The sequence below is a fragment of the Plecotus auritus genome, assembly GCF_963455305.1.
Source record: "Plecotus auritus genome assembly, chromosome: 4".
Lineage (NCBI taxonomy): Eukaryota > Metazoa > Chordata > Mammalia > Chiroptera > Vespertilionidae > Plecotus > Plecotus auritus.
Genome location: NC_137775.1, coordinates 80587468 through 80598181, shown reverse-complemented (window position 1 = coordinate 80598181; position 10714 = coordinate 80587468). Strand labels below are relative to the sequence as shown.

The 10714-nt window shown below is 38.7% G+C and overlaps 1 pseudogene across 1 annotated transcript; it reads left to right on the top strand.

The window, feature by feature from the left end:
• Window positions 1-5677: 5677 nt before the first annotated feature.
• Window positions 5678-6255, top strand: LOC308246418 (Golgi apparatus membrane protein TVP23 homolog B-like; annotated as a pseudogene). The gene has a single exon. The product of its transcript is annotated as a Golgi apparatus membrane protein TVP23 homolog B-like (transcript).
• The last annotated feature ends 4459 nt before the right edge of the window (window positions 6256-10714 follow it).

The following is a 10714-nucleotide window of genomic DNA, read 5'->3' as shown; positions in this document are numbered from 1 at the left end:
TAGTACAACGATTGGAATTTCTTTTGAGAGCCAAATTTTTTAAACTTAAACTTCTTCTAACACCACTTCTGCAAAATAGACTCGCCCAGGCCGTGGTATTTTGTGGAAGAGCCACACTCAAGGGGCCAAAGAGCCACATGTGGCTCGTGAGCCGCAGTTTGCCGACCACGGGCTTAGGCCCGCTCCAGTAGGACATCCTTAGAAGTTCCCGCCACCACCGCCTCCCGCCAGCTGTGAGCCTGGCCTTCTGGCTGAGCAGCGCTCCTCCTGTGGGAGTATAATGACCACCAGGGGGCAGCTCCAGCATTGAGCGTCTTCCCCCTGGTGGTCAGTATGTACCATAGCAATCGATCGTTCTGCTGTTCAGTCAATTTGCATATTAGGGTTTTATTATATAGGATGAGTCTCTACAGCAACCCTGACGGGCGGTTTTGAGTGACTCACATTAAATGGGTGTTTTCATTTGTTCATGGAGAAGTGCTTAGTTTTGGCTTATTACTGACAGTCCATTCAAAGCTATTAAAACACTTTTCAGTTTTATATCCTAGTAAGTTATCCTCCTTTCAGAAATATTTATTACAAGTTCCAATATTTATTACAAGTGTATGCTGTATATGGTTTGTTTTATCTTTTTATAAGCTGTTTGCTTACAGTGGAAAATGATGTTTCTGATATTTAATTAATTTTATATCCCTAGTATAAAGAATAGTCTCACTGGCCCAACAAGAAATAAACTGAGCATGATCTTACAACCCTCTCTCTAGGGACTGACTACATAGAATTTTACCTGCTATCTAAAGCCACCTTGTTCTTCTAATGATTTATTGCTTGTGTGGTATGTCTCCATGTAAAGGGTGAGGTGAGCAGCCACAAATGATTACCAAATGAAATGCAATGCAGACTGACAAGATTAGTTCTGAATTCTCTCGCTTTCTTATAACTCCAAGGCTGATCTTTGACATTTATTCGATTACCTTTTTAAATCTGAGTCTTTATTTGTACATTCAGTTCCCAGGGAATAAATTCACATGAATTTGTCAGAAATGAGTCTTTTTGAATCTTCTGTTAACTGCATTTAGAAGCAATTGGACCCATAGCCAGCTAGAATATGATAAGTCATTTTATTCCTGTTGGCATTGAAGATTGGCTTTGGCTTTAAAGCTTTTAGCTGCCATTATCACGGTTAAAATACATGTGGATTCAGTTGAGTTTTTTAAATGGGGAATTCCTCCATTCAGTTGCCATTCATTCATTTAGCACATCTATAATATAGAATGATATAAATGCCAAATATAAATACTACGTGATTAAGATTTTAAAAATACTATCAGTTTGGGTGGTTGGTAGAGGGAAAGTTTTATTTAAGAACTAAATCTTAATTAATCAATTTCATTTATTCAAAAATGAAATAATTGAACACTTGTGCCACCTACTTTTCTAATCCATAGACAGTTACACATGAGTAAAGCATGCCCTTGCCTTTATATGTTGCTTTAATGTATTTTAAGCCACAACATTGATTTACTCATTATTTTATTTAAGCTGCATGAATATTAAGATATTATTGTCCCTCTATATAAACTGAACTTTATTTTCCATTGTCAAAGAAGCAATGCTTTCTTTATATGGATTTCCAAATAGTTGTTTAGAAAGTTTAATATTTTAGATTTAATTGTACACGCTTCTAGGTAGGAAATTTGTCTTCACTGCTGACCAAGGCTGAGTAACCATTCTCAGAATTAATGGGTGTTTTTGTCCGATATAAATACTGAGATGGAGAATACTATTTTAATAGGAATATCAGGATTATAAATAATTTATTGGAAAGTTAATGAAGGCAATTCCATAAAAACAACCATTTAATTTTGTAAACTTCAGCTGTATATGAGATGTATGACTTATAAAAAGAGAACTTTGGAGAGGGCATATTAGTTTGACATGAAAACAAAGCATACTAAAATGCAGAATACTTATTTTTCTTGTCTTATTCTAGAGGTTATAAAATGAGTCCAGGTAAGCTTTGTAGAACCCAGAGGGATCAGAGACAAAACATTGTGCAAAGTCTGATTAGAAGATGAAACCTAAACAGGTTAATTAGAATAAATTAGGATAAATGCTATGATTATATATATATATATATATATATATATATATATATATATATATTTGCTATAATATATATAGTGCTTATGTTATATATAATGCTATAATGAGAAAGGAAGAGGAAAGAAAATTAGGAAATAGGTAGTTTGTGGATAAAAACCTGAAGTTCACAAGAGAGCATGGTGTGTTTGACAATCAGCAAGGAGGACTTGGTCTTGAGCTGAGAAATTATATTAGTGTGAAATATAGAAAGACCAAGTTCACTTGGTAAGGTAGCTACCTTTTTCTTATAATTCTCTTTCTTATAGTTCTTAAAAATCAAGGGTAGATTCTAAACAAGGATGGCTAGATGATTGTGAAAATGAGTTAGGAGAGGAGAATTGTACAAAGTAAAATGAAATGAAGAAGAAATGTAAACAAAACACTGTTATTCCAGCATTGCATAATCTAGGCATGAGGTAAGGTGGTGGCTGTAGTAATGACAATGTTGGAAGGAAGAAGAAAAAGTCAGGGGGAACAACTGAGAACTTAGTGGCAGTCTGAAAAAAGAGCTATTTCAAAAATTGCTCTGACATTTCAAGCTTGGGTATTGGGAAAAAAGTAAAATTATTGACAGGAGTGAAGAAATAAATTTGGATAGAAGATAATAAACTTAGTTTTTAAATGTATTTCATTTGAGGTGATGGTGAACTATCCAAGTAGTGATACCATGGAGAAAGTATGTGTAAGAACAAATACAAATTTGAAAATAAGGAGAGGAGCTTTCCTCCCTTCCTTTTTCTCAGAGCACTTTCCTCAGAAAACTTGTAAGTACCTTCTTATCTGTTCACATGTATACATTTGAAGACAAAATATGCCTTTTGTCAGCTTACTGACCCATGAATGTCCTTCTCTGGAATCTGTAAACTTTTGAAATGCAAACATCGAAGGAGACAGCACTCTTGTCTCCCAGTTTCCATTGGGAGGGTAGGAGACTTACTTGGAGCTAGGTGCTTACTGCCTTGCTCCATGTTGTAAAAATACCTCCTGTCACAAAGGTGTGTGAGCCTTGTTTTTTGTTTGTTTGTTTTTTCTGGATAAAGTTAATTAGCTGACACAGATGGTCACCCCAATTGCCAAGTAAAATTTGAATTAATTTTGTGTGACCAGTGATACTTCAAGTCCTCTTACTTGAGGACTAGTTATTGTGATTTTGTTTTAAAAAAGAACAAAAACACATGCATAAAATGTGTTGTATCTACTCAGCCATATATAGGGGTAAGATATATTTTTGTATTTGCAACCTTTTAGCAGATTGCCTGTAAGGCGTTTCACATTCTAGTTTAATGTTTATTCAGTTAGAAAATTGTTTCTTTCTCTTCTACCTTTGTGGAGAGAGTTTCTGTGTTGAAAGATATTTTTTACCTTCTATTTCTCCAATGCATGATATTGTAGACAAAGGATTGGACATTTAAAAGTCATCATCATAGAGACAATTAAAAATGATGACAACAAGAACAGATACAATGAGACTAAGAAAAGGTAAAATGAGGACAGTTGGGGGGTGGGGGGGTCAGGGTCTTATTTTCAGATAGCACCAGGATTGCAGAGTTGGAAGAAGTGGCTTGAACATTGGGACCAGAAACCTTATTCTGTGAAATAGTAGTAGAACCATTCTCATGCTACCATAGAAGATGAGGAAGGAGGGAAACATTTTATAAAATGAACTAGAGGCCTGGTGCACGAAATTTATGCATCGGGGGGGGGGGTGTCCCTCAACCCAGCCTGCACCCTCTTCAATCTGGGACCCCTCAAGGGATGTCCGACTGCCCAGTGTGGGATCGGGCCTAAACAGGCAGTCAGACATCCCTCTCACAATCCAGGACTGCTGGCTCCCAACTGCTCACCTGCCTGCCTTCTTGATTGACCCTAACCTCTTCTGCCTGCCAGCCTGATCACCCCCTAACCACTCCTCTGGCAGCCTGATTGATGCCTAACTACGCCCCTGCCAGCCTGTTTGCCTATAACTGCCCTCCCCTGCAGGCCTGGTCCCCCCCCAACTTCCCTCCTCTGCCGGCCTGGTCACCCCTAACTGCCCTTCCCTGCAGGCTTGGTCACCCCCAACTGCCCTCCCTTGCATGCCTGGTCCCTCCCAACTGCCCTCCCCTGCTGGCCTGATCACCCACAACTGCCCTCCCTTGCAGGCCTGGTCCCTCCACACTGCCCTCCCCTGCTGGCCATCTTGTGGTGGCCATCTTGTGTCCACATGGGGGCAGGATCTTTGACCACACGGGGGCAGCCATCTTGTGTGTTGGAGTGATGGTCAATCTGCATATTACTATTTTATTAGATAGGTTAGAGGCCTGGTGCATGGGTGGGGCCAGCTGATTTGTCCTGAAGGGTATCCTGGATCAGGGTGGGGGTTCCCTGGGGGCGTGGGGCAGCCTGGGCGAGGGGCCTGTGGTGGTTTGCAGGCCGGCCACGCCCCCTGGTGACCCAAGTGGAGGCCCTGGAATCTGGGATTTATTTATCTTCTACAATTGAAACTTTGTAGCCTGGAGTGGAGCCAAGCCTTCTGCTCAATTCGTGGCGGCAGCCATTTCTGTTAGGATTTATTTATCTTCTATAATTGAAACTTTGTAGCCTTAAGCGGAGGCCAAGGCCAACCAGGGCTGCAGAAGCTTGGCTTCCTCCATCAACGGGGGCAACCCTAGCCTCCCGCTCTCTCCAGCTCCGTGGCTGCCACCATTTTTGTTGGGATTTATTTATCTTCTATAATTGAAACTTTGTAGCCTGGAGTGGAGGCCTGGGCCGGCCAGGGTGTGCGGAAAGCTTGGCTTGCTCCATTGCTGGGGAAACCCTAGCCTCCTGCTGGCTCCTTGGCTGCAGCCATCTTGGTTGGGTTAATTTGCATACTCGCTCCTGATTGTCTGGTGGGCGTGGCTTGTGGGTGTAGCAGAGTGGTGGTTAATTTGCATATTACTTTTTTATTAGGTAGGCTGTTTAGTGTCCCAAGTCCCCCATAACAAGGACTCTTGTCTGTCTCTCCAACCTCTCCTTGCCTCTCAACATTCAACTCCTATGGTTACTATACAGTGAGAATCTCTCTGTTTTCTCTTGTTCATTTTAATCTGTAATGATTCCCTGTCTGGAATCCCCTTATCCTTATCAGTTAGGCTATCTTTTACATAGTCCAGACTAGAAAACAAAAAAGCAAAAGTGGAAAAGGAGGCAGAGCTTTAATCATGAGAGCAAAAAGCTTTCCCACAAGTCCCCATTAAATTTTTCCTTTTGTCTCATTGGTTGTACTTGTGTTACTGGTCAGAGGTATTTGTGAGGGATTCTAGGAAAGTGACATTGGAAAAAGGTGTAAAAATGGGTATTGAGTGAATCAACATACAGTATATCCTTAAGACTAACGGAATTGGCACCTGCTATGTAAAATATTACCTGAGTCTTTATGTGTACAAACTTAGTACTTTGGATCTACAGGGTGGGACAAAAATTAATTATTAATTACTGTATTATTTTCCATGCAAACAACTGCAAACCTACTTTTGCTGCACCTGTATTTCAGAGTTGGCACAAGGTCTCCATGTTGCAGCAAGACAGTAATGAGGATGCTGAAAATGTTGCACTGTTTGATATGAAGCAGAAACAGCTAATAGACCTCAAACATTCAAAATCAGACACAAGTGGCATCATTTTCTCATTCATTCTTTCGAACCAATGTAATTGTACTCCATCTTCTCCATAAATTGTTGCCTTCATGGTGACAATTATCTGGTCGTCATGTGACTTTGGGGGCAGTCAAGCATGTCACAGGTAAACTAATGGTTGGTGTACATTGATAGAATCATATTGATGAAGATGGAAAAAGCCATTGGGTGTTTGAGTCCAGGAAGGCATCCCCCCAAGAAAATAAAACTGTATTAGGGGCCAAGGACGTGTTGCCTGTCCAATACTGTGGGTGATATTCACCTTCAGGGCTCTCTTCTCCTTCAGAGTGAAGTGGGTGGCAGTGCTTACCCTGGGTGTGGTGCTACAAGGTGCCAACCTGTATGACTACAGCAGGTGTAAAGTGGTCAGTGGGAAGAATTTAACCAGCATGGCTACATCTCGTGTTGGAAAGTAGTTTCAAGACAAAGCACTGGAGAGGATCAGACTTCCTGAAGAGAGGGAGAGCAAGCCTGTGTGTCCTGTTATGCTGGGGAACAACTAAAAGATTCTTGACTCTGAACCTCTGAAAACTCAGAACAAGTTGCAGAGAAGAGTGTTGGGTTTGTTTTTCCTACCGTGAATCCCAGTCCAGGTGATTTCAATGAACAGTCAAGCCTAAAAGATGTTTTATCTTATAAATCTATTCTTTTTCTTGCTCTAATAGGATATTGTACAGCATGCATTTTTATTAATGGTATTTCTTGAAAAAGCAATATATGTAACAATCTACAAACTGTTATAGACATCTGTAAATTCTATAGTATGTATACTCTAAACATTATTGGAATATTAATCAACAGATTATTTTTGAATGTATACACTGTTAAATTTTTTAAAGGTATTTTATTTAACTGAATAAGTGTCTTTTTCAGGGTGATAGCTTTGAATGTATACATATATACATAATCCTGTATAATAAAAGCCTAATATGCAAATCAACCAAATGGCAGAACTACCAGTGGAACAACTGGTCACTATAATGCACACTGACCACAAGAGGGCAGATGTTCAATGCAGGAGCTGTCCCCAGCCTGCAGGCCCCAGGCCAGTCAAGGTGGGTGCCAGTGGGGCTCCACAGATTGCCCCGCCAGTTGCCCTGTAGAGGGAGGCGATCAGCGGCGGTAGCAAGGGGCAGGGCCAGCTGGCAAGTGGGCCAGCACCGCCCCCCAATCACCCTGCCAGTCGCCTTCAAGGAGGGTGCCAGCGGGGGCCCCCCAATTGCCCTGCTGGTTACCCCACAGATCAGCCCTGATCACCAGCCAGGCCTAGGGACCCTACCCATGCATGAATTTTGTGCACTGGGCCTCTAGCATATATTCTAGACTCAGAGGGCATTCAGAGTCTATGGCAAGTAAGGGAGTTATCTTCCTTTTGTTTAAATATGTTCTCAAAATGCTTGGTCATCCCAGTTCTTGGATCGCCTCATAGAATTCCCTGTGGCAGATGATTATTTTAGCAATGCAAAGTCTTGGCATTTGCTCTGGGTTTCCCCTTAGTGAGTAACAGGAGATGTTTTTTCAAAGACAAAGCAGCTTTTCTAAACCGTCTTCTTAAATCTGTGATTCTGGCAGTCGTGGGCAGGGCAGGAATTTCCTTTCCACAACTCAGAATTATTGAGACAGTTGTCAAACAGGATCTACCTGCCTACGATCTCATGCTTAGGGCGTCCTTCTTACCTCATCGTTTCACCCTCTTTAAAAAATCACCTGGGAAAGCAAGAATATGACTAAGGCCATATTCAGTACCACTAGAGATTTTGCTAGAAGCCCAGGAAGAATTATTATAAACAAAATCCTCTACATATCTGACAGATGAACTGGTCATTCAGAAGTTCTGAGCTCAAATACTAGTAAAGCCCCAGCTTGTCCAATGAAGTGCCATCATGTGTAAGGTCCTGTTACCTCAGAGAAGTAACTTTGGAATGATTCAATAACGTTAAAAGTGGGCAGTTCAGGCACAGAATAAAAAGATCCTTTCTTTCTTTTAACCAGTGCTTTCTAGAAGGGGAAGGACATGCTCTACATGTCTTTGGAAGTAGGAGTTGATGAACCCTCCATGAGGATTTAAAAGGGATTAAAGATTTCTAAATGTCCATACAGTTTGGAGTCAGTAAGAACATATGCTACCCTAACCGGTTTGGCTCAGTGGATAGAGCATCGGCCTGCAGACTGAAGGGTCCCAGGTTCGATTCTGGTCAAGGGCATGTACCTTGGTTGCGTGCACATCCCCAGTAGGGGGTGTTGCAGGAGGCAGCTGTTGGATGTTTCCCTCTCATCAATGTTTCTAACTCTCTATCCCTCTCCCTTCATCTCTATAAAAAATTAATTATTTTTAAAAAAAGAACATATGCTGTCCAACACTTTTGAAGTTTTATTCTCTTAGAGAACTTAATATGCTTTTAAAAGATGGGTTTCTGATCAATTGATGTTTGGAAAACACTGGGTGTCATATTTATTTCTCAAACACATGGTGCATATTAGTCTATTATATCTCTGGCTGGGCCTGTGTTTTAACCAAAGACTTTACAAATGTTTCTAATCCAAAAACTGGCTTTTGTCTCTCAAAGTTCATTTTCAAGGCTTTGGAAGAAAGGTTTTGTTTGGTTTTGCTTTGTTTTCTGCAAAATTCTGGTTAACTTGGTAAGGACACAGGACAAATAGAGGGCTTAAGATGACATATTGCCCTAATAATGTATATTTTCTAGGCAATATGCTAAATTCCAGTAGTCAAAAAACATAAGACAGAATCTTAAAATGTGGGTCTTTTTAATTGAATTTATTGTGGGTGACACTGGCTGATAAAATTATGTAGGTTTCAGGGGTATAATTCTATAATATATCATCTGTATATTGTATTGTGTGTTCACCACCTCAAGTTTAAAATGTATGTGTTTTATAAATCAAGTTAGCATGGCTTCCTTCTAGATTACTTAACTTCTAAACCATGCTACATAATTCAAAATACTTTACTGTAAAGTCCATAACTTTCTGAGCTGGTGTGTGGCTCATGGGAATGCTTGCTCAGAGGGAGACAATGTTGTTACCTGCCCAGAATCATTGCACCTGGAAGAAGGGAGGGGTATCATTTCACACCCTATTCATGCAAATACTACTCATGAATGACTGTAGCAGCCATTTGTCACACAGCAGAAATATTGGCGAACTTCATTTTATGAATGCTATGCTCACATAGATGTCATGAATCAGCTGCTTCCTTAAAAATAACCTTCTAGTCTAGACCTTATTAAGATAGGATAGAAAGAAGTTAATTGGGAGAAGAATGCTGCAAAGAATTAGAGATGATGCTAACTTAATCTTTTCCTCTCATGCTAACAGTCACACATTTCTTTTGTTTAACTTGTATGCCTATATGGCCAGTAAAACATATTTAGTTAACTGATAGGGTTTTCTGTTAGTATTTCTTATCCTTTAAAGACTTTCACTTGCTTATAGAAAATGAACATATTAGAAATACATATGTAATGATAAAAGGGTGGCTTTGACAATTGTTTTTCTTAAACTGGTGGGATACCAGAAGATGCATTCCAAATGGAAATTACATAAGTAAATAATTTATTCAATGAATACTTCTTGATGAGTTCTGTGTATAAAGCACTTGGTAACATGCTGTAGACAGTTTAACTTTGAATGAACTATTCTCTCTGCCATCAAAGAGATAATGTTCTAGCAAAGAAGAGCACAAATAACTGTAGTACAGAAAATATACAATACAGACCATACATGAGATGCAAAGAAATAGAAGACAGAAATTTCCAGCCATAGGGATTAGGAAATATTACAGAAAAGGCATCATTCAAGTCAAGTTTATATTTTTCCAATTCTGATTATGAAAATGTTTTTATTAGATAAAATTTTAAAAAAGGATACACGTATTTCCTAAAGTCACTAAAAAAAATTATCTTATAATGTAGAGATAACTATTGTTGACCTTTTTACAACTTGTAATTTTCAAATATACTTACATGTGTTTCCAACATTATAAACACATAAAATTTTAAATAAATGTTCTTAATTTATTTAAAATTATAGTCTAAGCATTTTTCTTTGCCATTAATTTTCTGTAAAATATCATTTTTTAATCTTTAGTAATAGGACATAGCTAGATTCTCTACTTCCAAATGCATATCCCTAATCTAGTTATAAGAAAGCATCAGAGATACCCGAATTGAGGAAAATTCTACAATATAACTGGCCAATATATTTCAAAATGTCAAGTTCATGAAGAACAAAGAAATACTTAGGTACTGTCCTTAAATGGAGGAGACTAAGGAGTCATGACACTAACTTCAACATAGGATTCTGAATTAGATCCTAGATCAGAAAAAGAGCACTAGCAGAACAATTGGTGAAATTCAAGTATGGTCTGTAGATTTGTTAATATCATATAAATGTTAACTTCCTCATTTAGATAATAGTACTATAGGTAGATAAGATGTTAACATTGGGGAAGATGAATGAGGAATATATATAGAAACTCCATGCAATATTCTTGTAGTTTTTAAAATAAGTCTGAAATTATTTCAAAGCACAAAGCAAAAAGAAAAGACAAAAAAGTGAATAAAGCATGAAAATTTAAAGCAAAAAATAGGATTTTTATGGCACCATAATGTTCCATTATGTGGATATGTTTCAATTCAATCAATTCTCATTATTGGCATTTATTTTGTCATTTCTTTTTGCTATTATAAATAATAATGTAATGACCTTTCTATACATAAGTCTTTGCTGAAATGAAAGATATTTTATTATTGAAAGTGTGATGGAGAAGAAAAGATAAATTCATACATGGAAAAGAAATGATCTGAGGAAATGTGTGAAGAAGCAATCACCCAGCATGACTCATGTACTATATGAAATTATGTTTCATGGAAGAGCAGGGTCTTCTGGGAGAG